At 35.9% G+C, this 16997-nt stretch overlaps 1 protein-coding gene across 3 annotated transcripts in view; it reads left to right on the forward strand.

Annotated features, from left to right (window-relative positions):
• The window catches only part of LOC109449436 (multiple epidermal growth factor-like domains protein 6), a 717515-nt gene that overhangs the window by 34797 nt on the left and 665721 nt on the right, over positions 1-16997 (forward strand). For all 3 annotated transcript variants that reach the window (XM_019735715.3, XM_019735706.3, XM_074327521.2), the window contains exon 2: positions 3799-3881. The gene's annotated coding sequence lies outside the window, so the exon portion shown is untranslated. The remainder of the gene's footprint in view (positions 1-3798; positions 3882-16997) is intronic.

Below are 16997 nucleotides of genomic sequence, written 5' to 3' on the forward strand. Positions count from 1 at the left end.
TTTTTAAAATTTCCTTTGAGATTTTTATTTCATTAGGCAATCACCCTGTTTAAGTTTAGCATGCAGCTCTTGGCCCATTTTTGTGGGCTGTGGGTCCAATGACAGTTCAATTATCAGGGATTTTGTGGTGTCATTTTATTTGTCATGGTTTATCTGGAGTTCTCTCTGGTCTCTACCGTTCTTGAGGGGATGGAATTTTTCCCCCAGGCTGTGCAGCCTGCTATGTCTTGGTGGTGAAGAGGTATCTCAGGTTTGTGGGACAAAGAGGCTTCCTGGCCAGACAACTTGTGGCAGGGTCCTTCTTGCTGGTGCCCCTGCCACTCTGGAATATCTAGTTGTGGGAGGGAAGCTTCAGGCCTGGAGGGGAAAGAGCGCTTCCTTGGCCAACTGTTGCGTACAGGGCTCTGAGACCTGTCCTCCTCACCAATGGTGCCAGGTTCATCTAGACTCCTGTTGAACTAGGGATGTAATGGTCCTACCTGGACTGCCTCCTATTACTAGTTTGGGGGTTAGGAAACACAAGAGCTGGATTGTCTTCTTCTATTGGGTGGGAAGACAGCTAAGATGTCCTTCCCTGTGTCATTCTTCCAGTTCTGGGATCCCAACCTAGTTCCTCTTAGTACCTTCCAGAGTTCTCCGTTGGTTGCTTCTTCTTACAGTGTCTATAGTTGTATGTAAAAGGGAGAAGCAGAGAGAAATGACTCTATGCCAGCGTGTCTGGACAAGCAGCTTACCAGTATCTTTCAAAAGCCAAAGTTTTACAAATTTCGACAAAGTTCAAATTATTGATTTCTTTTTGTCTTCTATGGTTTGTGCTTTTTGAGTCTGAGGTAGGAAATCTTTGCTAAACCAATGCCACAAAGATTTTCTCTTATGTGTTCTTTTAAAAGTGTGATAATTTTAGCTCTTATGTTTAGGTTTATGACACATTTCACAGTAATTTTTGTCTATGGTGGGAAGTAACAATCAAGGTTCATTTTTTGCATGTAACTATGTAGTTCTTCTGGCACCATTTGTTGAAAATTTTATTGTTTATCTATTGAGTTACCTTCAAATATTTGTCAAAAATTAGTTGTCCATATATGTGTGGGGCCATTTGTGAACTCTATGTTCCATTAACCTATATTTCTATCTTTACAACACTGAAAGTCCTAAAATTTTTTCTTCCTTGTGTTTCCGTATTAGTTATAAAATCAGCTTATCAATTTCAACAACAAAAAAATCCTGCAGATTTTGTTTGAGATTGTACTAAATCTACAGCTCAGTTTAGGGGAAATTGATAGCTGAATGAAATTGAACTTTCTGATCCATGAATATGGTATATCACCACATTTACTTAGGGATTCTTTAATTTGTGTTAGCAATGTCCTGTAATTTGCAGTATGTCTTACACATTATTGTTAAATATGACTCTAAGTTGTTCATGGTCTTTGATTCTATTGCAAATTTAAAAAAAAAAATTGATTTCCAGTTGTTCCTAGTATATAGACTATAATTGAGTTCTTTATTGACTTTGTGTTCTGCAACCTTGTCAAATTCATGTGTTAGTTCTAGCAGCTTTTTTGTATATGACTTAAGATTTTCTAGACAATCATAGTACCTGTGAATAAAGTAGTTTTATTTCTTTTTTTCCAATTAGTTTTTTTTTTTTTTTTTTTTTGTCTCATTGTATTGCCTAGGACTTTGAGTAAAGTGTTTAATATAAAGGTTTAAGTGAATATCCTTACCTTGTTCCCAATCTTAGAGGGGAAATATTTAATCTTTCACCATTAAGTATTATGTTATATTAAGAAAGTTCCCTCTTGACAGTTGACTGTTCTTTCCATGACAACACAGATAACTAGATTTCAAAACCTTTCATTTCACACAAGGCGGTTGAAGTATTTTATTGTAGCAGCATGGTAAGTGCTCATGAGATTAATCTAGTTTGAAAAATTAATTTAATGTCTTCATCAGCTGAATGCTGCATTTTTCAACTCAGTCTTTCTTCACTATTGACCCATTGCAACTTTAACCCTCTCTTTCACTATTTTGCTTTTTTGCCCTTTTACTTTTAAGTAAAAAATGGAACATGAAATTGTTTCAAGATTTGATTGCCTTGAATATGAATGTGCTTAAACAAATAAATGCCTTTGAATCACAGAGACTTCCTTTCTCCACACTGTCTTTGAGACGGACTTCCTTATACACTTTTTCATTGCAACTGCTTTTCACTCTTCCTCTCTCATATTTGTAAATACCCAAACAACTCTAAATACAGCTTGAAACTATGGAACTAATGCCAGTGACAGAGATGAATCAAAGTAAAAAACAATCGTTTGCTTAGAAGTGAAATTAAACACAAATAAATAAAATTAAGACCTTAAAAATTTCTGGAAGTTCATATCAGAATCTTTATATAAAAGCTATCTGCCAACTCATAATCCTTTAATTAAACCTACCTTCCTCAGCTATCAGCTTTCAAGACACATTAAAAAAAAACACAAAAAAACCATTTATTATTAAAATAATTATTCTGGTTTTGTTTTATTACAAGTATTGCAACAGCATTTCCTCCAGTTTTAATCATAAATCTTCAGTTTCTACATTTCATTATAGACTAAATTAGTGCTGTAGGCTGACCTAGGATATGACCTCTAATGTAGCAGTTTTTTTCTGTGAGAAACTGCATTTGAAATAACAACCTCTCTTCATTCAAAACAAGTTTTCTTAAGAATCTAGTCTATATTTATTACCACTAGTTACTTTCCATCTCTTCCTCTACTCATTGCAATCTAATTTGCACACTGATATGTCTATAGAATGTACTTTTGCTGAAGGTATCAAAGACCTTCTATTTATCAAAGCTAATAACCTGTTTTTATTCTTCATTCTCCTTGAATTTTCTTCTCTTGATAGTGTGGATTGCATGCTATCCTTTCTTTTTTAAATCTATGGTATTGTTTCTTCTAGTTCTCTTAATACTCTGACCATTATCTATTTGTGTTTCTGACTGTCCTTTCCCCCTTTCTGCCTCTTTAGGTCTAGGTTATTTATTTCCTTATCCCTGCATATATTCTTGCCTCACATAAACATCATCATTTTGGCAATCTCATTCACTCTCATGAATTCAACTCTTTAGACTTCCAACTCTTACTTTCCTATTGAGTCCTAGTCTCATATTTCCAACTCTAAAGTGTAATTTATTCTTTCCTTCTCAGTTGCGGTTAGTGGTGCTTTTCAACATCAACCCAGCCACTGTTAGTTACCTAGGTATTAGCTAGGGCCATTCAAAGTTGGACTGAAAGGTGACTGACTATGATCAGTCCTAAGGCTGCAGGAAGTCAACACAATGCCTTTTTGCAATTTAGACAAAGTCACTCCCATACATGAGATACTCTACTTCCTAAAGCAATCTATAATAACTTCCATCATGTAATGATTTATTTATTATGAAATATTTTTTACAAATCTATAGTGACTAGGATGTAAATGGCCCTCCCTTAGATTTTGTGTTATCTGCTTTCAAGCAGTGTACAACATATACAACTGTATACAGCAGAATAATATTTCATATCCCTATGAGTAAGAAAGGAAAGGTCAAGATGATATTCATCCTTATGAGACTACAAAAATTTAAAAGATTCCCTAAGGAATCTTAATGACATCTGTTACCTTCCAGGGGTTATTGGATAAAATGATTAGTGTTGTGAATTATTAGGAAGAAGTTGAAGTGGATGATAAAATAATATTAGCAATATCTTGCAGGCACAAGAATAAATGTTTTGGTGATATAACCTCAATATTGTTCTTTGACAGGTGCCACAAAATATATGAGACGTTCAGTGTCTAAACAGGTGGGAAACACAATTCCTGAGAAAATATAGGTCATAATCTTACAGGTATGTCATGCCATATTCCAATGTCTAAGAGTTCAAAACATTTTTGGGATTCAGTGGTTTGCTAAGCTTTCAATAGCTTGAACTGTTGTTCCAGACAATGAACAAGTCATCATGAAAATAAGGCATGAAAGCAGACATCTAGAACATTTTGGGGCTACTGGGAGCACATAGGCTTTCTTTTTTTGAGCATTATTTAGTTAGGAATAGTGTCTGATTAAATGCAGTGGGGGCAGTTCCTGGAAGAAGATTGCAATGTTCAGTAGAGTGGTCTCAAAAAAAACACGGTAAGAGAGAGTATGTCGTGATGTTTAAAATAACGTATGCATATACACTGCCAGAATACTTTCACAAATACAGGGGGCTGGATAATACAAAGATATATTTCAGAAATACTTAAATTTCTTGAAAAATACTAGTTGAATATACATAAGTATATATAATAAATATACTTGAATTACTTGAATTCAGAAATGTATATATTTTAGAAATACTTTCTGTAGTTTGGAAACACTTGGGGACAGCTTTGCAGGAGGCTGGATAATATATTTATATTTATGTATAATAAATATATATTTATACATAATAATATATATTTATATATAATATAATTATTCATTAGATCTACAGGCTAATGATGCATAGGAAAGTCAAGCTATTTATTATACATGTATATAATACACATCATTTATACTTGTTAAATATGCTTTAATTTTAGATCATACTGTATAATTTGGATTCTTATTTTTCATTTGTCTTATCATGAGCATTTTGCCTATGTCAATATATATTTTCCAAAATCATTATATAAAAGTCTGTGTAGTAGTTTGTTATGTGCTGTAACATAATTTGTAATTCCATCTTTATTATATTTGCTATATTTACTTTTTTACCTTTCTAAACAACACAAACCACATAATAATTATGAAAGAATCTAACTCCAGAAAAAGATTTATGTACAAAAAGTTGAATTATTTCCTTGGTATATATTCCTGAAGGAAGATTTTATGAGATGGTTGAGTAAGAACATTTTTGTAAGCCGTGGTATGTACTTCTGAATTGTTTTTCCAGAAAGGTTATAAAACTTCTTTTTGACAGACTGGTTTGATTGCTCTATCAGGGGGAAATTGTAGTTATAATGTAACTGAGTGTAAACAAGGATTTGGAAAAAACTTATTTCATCCTTACAGAAAAGTTTGAGAAATGCAGAGTTGATAACAGTTCAATAAAGTGGATTTAATGTACTCACAGGTGCTGATTAAATAAATACATCAGCCTTAAAAAGGGTTTCTAGTACCTTGTTACCAGGTTCTCTTCTATACAGTATTTCTTTTTAAATAAATGATATAAATGAATATATTAAAAAAAATCTGCTCCGAAAACTTGATGTTCCAGAAAATCAACATTTAGGAAGTAATCGTTTTGTTAAAATTTGGAGGCACTTAAATATAGTAGTTAAATGCATAGTATTTAGAGTCAGATTGGGGTTTGTTTATTTATTTATAGTTGTTGTCCTTTCAATCTTAGCTGTGGAGGGTGCTGTTCAGCTTCAAGTTGTCCTTTCAGTCTTAGTTGTGGAGGGTGCAGCTCAGCTCCAGGTCCAGTTTCCATTGCTAGTTGCAGGGGGCGCAGCCCACCATCTCTTGTGGGAGTCGAGGAATCGAACTGGCAACCTTGTGGTTGAGAGAATGCGCTCCAACCAACTGAGCCATTCGAGAGCTCAGTGGCAGCTCAGCTCAAGGTGCAGTGTTCAATCTTAGTTGCAGGGTGTGCTGCCCACCATCCCTTGCGGGACTCGAGGAATTGAACTGGCAACCTTGTGGTTGAGAGCCCCCTGGCCCATGTAGGAATCGAACTGGCAGCCTTCGGAGTTAGGAGCATGGAGCTCCAACCGCCTGAGCCACCGGGCCGGCCCCAGACTGGATTTTAAAGATCAGCTTCATGACTTGTTGGCTCTGTAACTTTGGCCAAGTCACCTAGTCTCTCTCAAACTCATTTTTTTTTTTTTTTTTTTTAGGGTCACAGTAAAACTGAGAGGAAGGTATAGAGATTTCCCATATACCCCTGTTCCCACACATGCATAGCCTCCCCCATTATCAACGTCCCCCACCAGAGGGGTACGTTTGTTGCAACTGATAAACTTACATACAGATCACAGTCACCCAAAGTCCACAGTTTACATTGTGTGGGGTTTGGACAAATGTATAATGGTGTGCATCCATTACTATAATATACAGAGTAGCTTCACTGTCCTAAAAATCCTCTGTGCTTTGCGTATTCCTCCCTCCCCACACTCCAGCCCCCATCCCTGGCAACCACGGATCTTTTTTATTCTCTCCATAATTGTGCCTTTTCTAGAACGTCATATAGTTGGAGTCATACAATATGTGGCTTTTTCAGATTGACTTTGGATATTCAGTTCCTTTGGATATTCAGACATAAGTAATAGAAATTAGGAAAAGATGGGATTTCAAAGAGTCTAAGGAAGACCTGAACAAACAGGCCTCAGTGAGGTAGGAAGCAGAGAAGCTCCTGTGTCAGCTACACTCAGTATCAGAGCTTGAAGCTTCTTTCTCTGGGTGCCACCATTGATATGCCTCAGCACCAACCTCCTAGTCTCTTCCCAATTCTCTGGAGACAGAATCTGATTATCTGATTATCTGATTATCCAAGATCCCCTTTTGGATTGAGCATGCATTGCCAGGTAGTAAAATGGGCTTCATATTTAGATCCCTAGAAGTAAAAACTCAGACTGGATACTTTGCACATTCACAGCGAGGTCTGCCTCCCTTTCCTTTTTCCCTCTGCTTTCTCTGAAGTCCACGCTTTGTTGACATTCTCATCCTTTTCTGTCAGTGAATTGCTCTAAATCCATGATATGACAGTTGCTGTTGATCAGTGCTTAAGACTGAGCAGAAGGAAATGTCCTTTATTGATATTTTGCTTTTCCTCTGAAATTAATGATTAATGTGGTGCATCTTAAAGGGGAGAAGACTGTATTTAAAAATCCTTGCGCAAAGGACAGCTGTTCAGTATGGATTTGTTTTAGATCTGGGCTTATAGAGGCAGTCCCTTTTTATACGAATATTTTAGGGAGATATTCAATATATAGTATTTTATTTATATAAGAGATGAGCTTTGGCTAACTGAAACTTCAAATGTAACTTACTCTGCTATTCCAATAGTATGGAAATATGAACATAAACTTCAAGGCGAAAATAGATCCTATCAATATTTATAAATATTTTAATCAATAATAGTAGCTTTTAATAACTAAGCCAGTAGATTTTTAAAAATCTTTGAACTACTGTAATGTTGTAACTAAGGGATTTGGCAAACCCTGCTTTTTTTTTTTTTTCTTGGATCATTTTCCTTTCTTTTTTTAATTAAAATTTACTGCCGTGACAATGGTTAGTAAAATTACATAGGTTTCAAGTGTACAATTCTGTGATACATTATGTACAAGTATATATCACATTGCATGTTCACCACCCAGAGTCAGTTCTCCTTCCATCACCATATATTTGACCCCGTTTACCCTCATCTACCCCCCCGCTCCTCCCTTACTTACTGGTAACCACTAAATTATTGTCTGTGTCTATGAGTTTTTGTTTCTTTATTTGTTTATCTTGCTCCTTTTTTGCTTTCAGTTTTATATCCCACATATCAGTGAAATCATATAGTTCTTGACTTTTTCTCTGTGACTTATTTTGCTCAGCATAATAATCTGAAGATCCATCCATGTTGTCACAAATGACACTATTTCATCTTTTCTTATGGCAGAATAGTATTCCATTGTGTACCTATAACACATCTTTATCCAGTCATCTATTAGAGGACACTTTGGTTGTTTCCATGTCTTGGCCACTGTAAATAAAGCTGCAATGAACAATGGAGCACATATATTTTTAGTGATAAATGTTTTCAGATTTTTTGGGTATATACCCAGGAAAGGGATTGCTGGGTTATATGATAATTGTATTCTTAATTTTTTGAGGGTCCTCCACACTGCCTTCCATAGCAGCTGCACCAATCTGAATTCCATGGATCAAAGACCTGAAACAATAAACTGCATAGGAAAAAACAAAGGTACTAAACTTATGGACCGTGAGTTCAAAGAGCATTTTATGAATTTGACCTCAAAGGCAAGGGAAGTAAAAGCTAAAATAAATAAATTAGACTATATCAAACTAAAAAGCTTCTGCACAGCAAAAGAAACCATCAACAAAATAAAGAGGCGAACAACTGTATGGGAAAAGATATTTGCAAACAACACCTCCAATAAGGGGCTAATATCCAAAATATATGAAACTCATATAATTCAACAACAAAAAAATAAACAATCCAATTAAAAATATGGGCAGAGGACCTGAATAGACATTTCTCCAAAGAGGACATACAGATGGCCAATAGACATGAAAAGATGCTCAACGTCATGAATCATCAGACAAATGCAAATAAAAACCACAGTGAGACATCACCTCACACTAGTTAGAATGGCTATCATCAACAAGACAAATAATAACACGTGTTGGAGAGGCTGTGAAGAAAAAGGAACCCTCATACACAGTTGGTGGGAATGCAGATCAGTGTAGTCACTATAGCAAACAGGAAGGGCCCCATAGCAATTATTTTCAGCTTTGGAAGCCACATGGTCTCTGTTGCTATGTACTATTGAGTGCCGCCATTGTCATGGAGAAACAGCTATTGACAGTGCAGAAACAAATGAGCTTGGCTGTGCTCCAGTGAAACTTTATTTACAAAACCAGGTTGCGGATGGAATTTGGCCCCAGGGCCATATTTTGCCACCCATTGTAACTCATTACATGTTTGTATTTGTTTTGGCAGTTAGGATGCTCATACCTGACTTTGCAGTCCGTCTCTAGCATGGACCACACAGCCTGCATCCTATGCTACTCTGTATTTGTGCTATCTTTCTCTATGCCAATACCCTCAGCCACCTTTTAAAAATTGTTATGTTGTTTGTGTCTCAAACCATCACATGAATGCATCTTTGAAATACAATTAACATAATTAAGTTAAACCTAGTTTTAAATTGGGAATCAATTTTGTATTACTGTTGGTATAACTTTCAGTTTATAAGGTGTAAATGTGTCAAGCAAATACCAAAATTTTGATCTCACACAGTAGCTGCATTTTATTATATTTTTATAGCTAATATTCAAAATCCTCACAGTGGGACTGATATTTTTGATTCTCGGCATTATTCATCTTCACCCTGGATATTGGGAAATTCTATTTTTTCCATTTATTATTTGTTAGGCTATATTTATAGGACTTAAAACACACAAATGTAAATATTAAAATCCAGACCCCTCCAAAAATCCAGTGGTTCCAATAGGTCTTTACTCCCGAGTCTCAGAATGTCAACTCACGTGCCCAAGGCCTCTTAGGATCACATGTGCTTCAATTTAAAACCATCTGCTTTCTTCGCTTGAAATGAATGTTTCACAAACCATTCATTCATGTACAACCTTCACAATTTTTGGCATGTTTCATAAAACTTGACCATTACTTTTTATTTAATTAAAACGTTTTTCATTCAAACGAATAAATGTAAAACAAAACTATACATCACCAATATAAATAGAAAATTAGTATCACATGTCATAGGGAAAGTAATTAAAAATACTAATATATCATGTATATGTGACTTAACTTTATCTTTTTAACACTGGTAGTAAGTACTGTATGTTTGGAAATACTGGTTTAAATGATTCCTCCTTCCTACGCCCTTGTTTACTCTTAGCCTAATCAAGCAGTCAGTCAATCAGTAAGAAACTAGGACCTCACTCCCTACAATTTTGTTCCTACCCTGTCCCATCAATAGCCTTATTAACTTCATGAGGCCCACAACCTCACGAAAGTGGCTCGCCTTAAGTTCTCTGCTCCTACAATTACTGGGTCCAAATCTGCCCTGCGGGTGTCACATCCTTCCTGTCAACATCATACTTTCTTCCACCCAAATCAAGGGCCACTGAAAACCCTAAGGAAAGGGCAAACCTGTGCATTTCATTTTATAATAGACAAATGACAGTTTCAGCTTGGATTTCCTTATCTTTGGTGTATTGCGTTCTAAACGTCATACTTTTTTTTCCCCTTTACTAACTCAAGTCAGTTACTGAAATAGAAAGACAATTTCTGGAAAGGATGTTAGACTTTTAACACAAAGCTAATCAGAAAATAGAATTTTAAGGAGTAAAAGGTGGTCCTACCTCACGTTTTCACATTATATAGAGCAAAATTTCAAATATATGGGCATTACATAACATTAATTGTTAGGCCTTAGCACTGTGTCATAAATCTCTTCCTTTATGATGCAAAATTGATTTTAAATAGACCAAAATATTGTTTGTATTATGGAGGTATTGATTTAATTTTCCATTACCCTTAAAAGTTGAGATAATTACTAAAAGTAGTTTTAAAAGTTAAATCTAAGCGTTGTCTAACAGACAAGTGTCCCTGAATTGCCCCTTTCTGCTTAGCAGAGGATTTTATAAAAGAAAGCACAGAAATTTGACCTACTTAGTCTGACACAGAAGTTGTCCTTCTAAATTTGAGATCTGTCCAGTTGGCAGTGTAACATTGACAGGGATAATTCCTGCACTAACTGTCATTTCCACAACTGAAAAAGATTACACGGGATCACACTGTCCATCTGTCATCCTTTCCAATGAGTAAAATTATTTTAGATGGAATGTAAAAGCCCAGGACTATTCCCCTAAACTAGCGATATAGCTGCTTCCTGTACTTTTGTAAGACACGCCTCCAGCTTATAGTGAGGACCTAGTAAATCACAGGAGGATCTGCCTTACCTGTGTATAATGTTCCATCTGCACCCAGCAGGGAGTAGGAAGGCAGTCCAAAGAGCAAATATTTACCCTAAGATTAGTGGTTTAAAGTCTGTTTGTCGATACCAGCTTCCTTATTATAATAATTCATACTTAATGACTTTTATTTTGTGCCAGGTATTGTATAAACAATATCTATAGTTCTAACAACAATTCAGCACAATGGGTAATTATTCTCATTTTTTTGATGGAGAAACAGAAGATAAAAACTTAAGTATCAAAGCAAAGCTGTGCTTCAAGCTGACTTCCAATTGGCATCATCCCTAACATTTCTATTTTATACCTTAACCTTCCTTTTTAATCCTCTTTGCTTTTAAAGTCTGGAGTCTACTTGATGGCCAACTTTAGAAAACTTTTCCCTGTTCTCTACTTTCTGGGGCTTTCTAACACATTGGACTACTGGCTTGTCTATCTAAACTATGATTCTACGAAGCTCTCTTTACAAGATTCTGTATCCTTGACTGGATTTATGAATTAATGTTTGAGTCCTTGCTCTCCTAGAGAACATCTTTGCCAGACCCCTTCCTTTTAATCAAATTTCTAGCTATGGCCTCTTCTATCACTCTTTCCTTGAGGGCAGAGGCTATTAAGTGGCAGCAAGGTGGGCCTATCCACTGTAACACGTGTTTGGTTTATCTAAACCGGTGCTGGTGGTTATTATTATTATTATTTTTTTTTACTTTTTTTTGCCTTGTAACCACATTTAAAATGGAAAGATTTCAGAAGTCAGACACAACAGATAACATTCTATCATTCTACGTATATTAAATATCCAGAATAGGTAAATCTACAGAGAGAGCAGATTGGTGCTTTGCAGTGGCTGAAAGGAAGGGCAAATGAGGAGTAATAGCTTAATGGGTACAGGGTTTTATTTCGAAGTGCCAGAAATGTTTGGGAACTAGATAGAGGTGGTAGTAACACCCACTGTGAATGTACTAAATACTACTGAATTGTTCACTTTACAATGATTGATTTTATTCTATGTGAATGTCACATAAATGAATAGAATGATTTTAGATTTTCTTCCTTTTTTGGGAAACTGCTTTCTCATTCTCACCATGTAACTGTCAGCTAGAGCTGAGGGGCCACAACTCCTTCAGATGAGAAGACCAGACTCTGTACTGTTGACCACATCTGCGAAGAAGAGTCAGCGCCAACTTTCTACATGTCCTCGCTGCTGATGTTGCTGTATCAGAGAGCTGTTTCTCTGTATGCTCCATCAAAAGCAGGGAAAGAAAAAAATTGCTGAGAGAGCTACACTTTTTAAAAAAAAAAAAAGAGGGTCAGTGGAGAAGAAAACTGATTTTCTTTCTTGGAAAGGATATTCTTTTATGTTTACTATACATACAAAGCATATCAATATCAAACCAAAGTCAAGTGGGAGCTTCACCCCTTTACCCACCACATCTGTGGGCATTTGACAGATGATCCCTGACATAGAGTGACATTTTAATGATTGAAACTAATAGCAGTGGATTGGAAGAGGCAGAACAAGAGAAAAGTGGAATCAAATGAAATAGAGACTTACAGTAACAAACAGCAAAAGCCTAAAACAAATAATGTCCATTCTCCCCTATGATCCCTTGATATTCTTTGTAAGGTGGGAAGAAGAAAATTATTGGTTTCCTCCTTTAAGGAACATCACAGAATAAATCTGGAATCAGTTTTGATGCTTTTACTCCTCTAACGGTTTATGTACTTGGAAGCCCATGTAGTAAATAACCTTGCCTAGAAAGAGCTCTAGCCTTTGACCCTTGGCTTCTGGGAAGTAATGGCAAAGCCCTCAGAATGGCAGTCCTGATGGGAGTATCCTGGGCACTCTTATAGTTAACCAATAGTCTAACAACATGATACATGGTGAGGGCTCGCTATACCCAGATAGATAGTCTTAGGGTCAGGGCTGACCACACCAGAAAACCCATAATGTTATTTAGGGTCATGCCATGTCAGATAATTTCGAGACTGAGATCAACCATGTGGGCAATGAACCTATGGATCATGATCCAATAAAATCTCTGAACACTGACCTTAGGTGAATTTCCCTCATTGGCGATACTCTATATGTATTGTCACATAGTGATGCCAGGAAACTAATGTATGCTGACTCCATGGGGAGAGGACATTGAGAGCTCCATGTCTGGTACTTCCCTGGATTCCACCCTATGTGCTTTGTCTGTTGGTTGATTTTAATCTGTATCCTTTCCCTCTAATTAACTGTCACTGTAAGAATAACAGCTTTCAGTGAGTTCTGTGAGTACTTCTAGAAAAGTACTGAGGGTGGTTTTGGGATTCCCCACAAACTTGCATTTGGTGTCAGAAGTGAGGTCAGTCTTGCGTGCACTATGTGCCCTTTAATTTTGCAATTGGCTAAACTCTTCACAAAGTCTCATTCTTCATTGTGTCTTTTTAATACACATACGTGCAAGCACATACACACACATATCTTGATTACGTCATGGGAGTAGAATTCATGAGGAGAGGGACAAATTTCACCTCCTACTTTACCCATTTCCACTCTGTTTTAAATTTTTGTAAGCAGGTATTACATTTATAATAAAAATATTTAAGAAATTAAAGAGTTTCATCTTTTCAACATTACCCCTCTATCAAGCAAGAAGTACTGGAGAGAAGGAAAATGATTTATAAAGATAACAGAAATAGTAAATCTGGAAACCAATCACAGGAATACATAACTAAAGTAAAATTATGCACTATACATTACAATTTATTTTAATCCTTGGCAATATTTGAAAGAAGTATATTGAATTGAGTATATAATGTGCCTGATTTTGAAAGGCAATTAGGTCATTTAAACTATAATTAGAATTTTAAAATAAATCATCATAATTTCTTTAAATATGCACACCGAGTCATAATATTGCTTTTTGAAAACCACATCAGAGAACAATTTAAATAAAGCTTGGAAAGTTTCATGAGTTTATGTCTATGCACCTATTGGCCTAAATAGAGGTCTTCAGGAAGAAGAAAAAAAATAAAAACTCTAAATGCCAAACTTGGAGCTAGAATAAAATAGGTTTTTAGACACAGTATTGGGAGATAACAGAATGTGAATAGAATAGAGAATACTAAAAATAAAATAAGATAAGCATCTGCTGATTTCTCCCTCCCCTCTTTTCTCTCCGTCTTAGGAGCTCTGTTAAGGTAGAGTCCTGTACTTGGGCCATAGGTGTAACAGTTTCATGATGTCAGAGACAAAATGAGCAAAGGCCATTTATTCATTAGCCAGGCAAGGGAACCCATCTGTCATAACTTTCATTTCAGCAGGATTTCTAAGATGGTAGAAAGGAGAATAAGTTTACAAAGTAAAAAGAGGAATCACAGTCTCTGACTGGCAAGCTTTCTATGAAAGTGGATTTTTGGAAGTGGAGGAGCCTTTCCATTTGGACTTCTGGCACATTTCTTGGTTGGCTTCAAGGGGGTAAGTGAGTTTTCTGGAGACATTTCAAAAGAGGAAGAAGTGTACAGTGTTAGGGCTGGAGGTGTTCTGTAGCTGACCATTTCCTGGAACAAGTAGGGGACCATGGGATCCTTTTTTTTTTTTCTTTTTTTTTTAAAGTCAAACTATCCTAATGGTCCTTATGGAGAGTAGGCAGAGGTGGCTCCCATGGCAGACAGTTTCTCAGTAAACACAGAGTTGGGCAGCTGTCAAGTCTTATTCCAGGTGGAGTCACTGGCCTTGTTCTCCCTTTTCTCCTGCCGTGCTCTCCCTCATTCACTCTACATCCATCACTTTGACCTTCCTTCTGATCCTTAAACACATGACACCAGTTCCTGCCTTGGAGCCTCTGGTCTCTCTTTCTCTTCTCTCTGCAACGTCCTTCTGCCAGATCTTCCTGTGGCTCAATCTTCCTGTTTACTCAGGCTTTGACTAACCAGACCACTTAAGCCAACCATTTAAAAGAAAGAAAAAGGAAGAAAAAATCTATATTCAAATTTGCTTATGTATGTATAATGATACTCTGGAAGTTACATGAGAATTCAACAACAGTGGTTACTTCTGGGGGAGCAGTGAGAACAATCTGAGAATATGGAGGTGAGCATTGGAGGGGGAGATTTACCATTTATCTTTTCATACATTCTGATATTTGAATGTATGTATTACTATGTATTACCTATCAAAATATTTTTTAAAAATGAAAATACATTAACATGAATAGCAGCTACTGAGCCAGCCACCATTACTATTCTGTGTGTGTGTATATATATTGGTCTAAAATTGACTTTTTCCACCTTCATGGTTAGTTAATAATTTGTCTGAGTATAGAAGTCTAAATTGAAAATAATTTCAGCACAGAAGTTTGAACACATTTTTCTTCATTGTTTTCTAGTGTTCAGTGTTCCTGATGAGAAATTAAACGTTCCTTTGTTGTTATTATTGTTATTTGTAGGTGATCTGTCTTTTTATTCCCAAATCTCTTTATGGAAGCTTTTAGGAATATCTCTTTATCTCTAGTAGTTTTTTCCCCCCTCAACTTTAAAAATTGTGGTGCAATAAAAACTAGCATAAAATTTACCATCTTAACTATTTTTAAATGTACAATCCAGCGGTATGAAATATAATCATATTATTGTGCAACTATCACTACCGTCCATTCTCTCTCTCTCTCTCTCTCTCTCTCTCTCTCTCTATATATATATATATATATATATATATATAGTTCATTTGTTTGTTTTTACTTTCAAAACTAAAACTCTCTATGTCCACTGACTAATTACTCTCCATTACCACCTCCCCCCACCTCCTGGTCCTGACGACACCATTATCTTTCTGTCTCTATGAATTAGACAACTCTAGGTACCTCATATAAGTGGAATCATACAGTGTTTTATACTCTGTGTTTTGTAGCATTTTTCAGCATTTCTTTATTCATTTGTTATTGCTTGTCTCCTCCATTGTGTTTTAAGCTCCGTGAGAGCAGGGACGTTGCTTTCCTGCTCATCCCTGTATCCTTAGAACTAAGAGCAATGCCTGGAACAGAGCATGAGGAGAGTTGATGAATGTTCAACAGTACCCAATACGGCAGTTCCTTCTGCAGGAGGAATTATCTACACCACTCTCCCAGAAGAGGTGTGAACCTGGCAAATATTTAACAAGTCATCAACTGCCTGGGATATGGGGTGTGCTTGGATTTGGTCTCAATTGCCTGTATTTCTGACTGGCTCTCTGTTTAATATTATAATGAAATAACTAAAATAAGTTCCCATTTAGTATAATTAGGATCAAATTAACACGGTAAGACAGTTTGTGAAAATTCTTATAATGAAAATTCCTTAAGTGCAGTTTCTTAGTTGGCAAAGAACTTCTTTTTCTTCTCTCTTGTCTTGAAGTAGAAGACTATTCTACTGTCATCGGATAAATACCACCTTATCCTCTCCTTAGTAGAACCTTGACTATGACCTTGTTAGAGTGCCAATATTCCTTTCTTTCTGGAATAGATTTAGGCTAGACCAGGAGTCAGCAACACTTCCTTAAAGGGTCAGATACTAAATATTATAGATTCTGTAGGCTGTGATTTCTGCCTAACTACTCAACTCTGTTGTTGCAGCCCAAAAATAGCCAAGACAATAGACAACATAAATAGGAATTAGCATGTCTGTATTCTAACAGCACTTTTTTATGGTACTGAAATTTTAATTTCATATAATTTTCATGTGTCATGAAATATTATTCTTGAGAGTTTTTCCTACCTATTTAATCAAAACCATTCTTCTCTGTTCCTTTCTTCTTTTCTTGATCTCTTCCCTTGTGGTTTGCTGGTTTTCTTTAGTGTTTTGTTTGGGTTCCTTTCTCTTTATGCTTTGTGTGTCATTTGTAGATTTTTGGTTTGTGGTTACTGTGAGGGTTGTGCATATCATTCTGTATCTGTAGCAGTCTATTTTAAGTTGATAGGTGTTGAAATTCAAATATATTCTAAAAGGACTACATTTTTAATCCCCACTCCACACTTTATAGTTTTGATGTCATATTTTACATCTTTTTGTTCCGTGTAGCTCCTAAGTAAATATTGCAGTTTGAGTTAAGTTTGGTACTTTTGTCATTTGACCTTGTACTACCTTTTTAAATGTTTAATTTGCTGTGTTTGTTAATATTTGCCTTTACGTGTGAGATTTTTCCTTTGTCATATATTCTTATTTCTGGTTATGGCTTTTCCTGTTTTGCTTAAAGCAGAACTTTTTTGCTTAAAGTTATTCTTGTAAAGCTGGTTTAATGGTGATGAACTCCTTT

Source organism: Rhinolophus sinicus, chromosome 17, assembly GCF_057876585.1.
Source record: "Rhinolophus sinicus isolate RSI-liver-muscle chromosome 17, RSI-T2T, whole genome shotgun sequence".
NCBI lineage: Eukaryota > Metazoa > Chordata > Mammalia > Chiroptera > Rhinolophidae > Rhinolophus > Rhinolophus sinicus.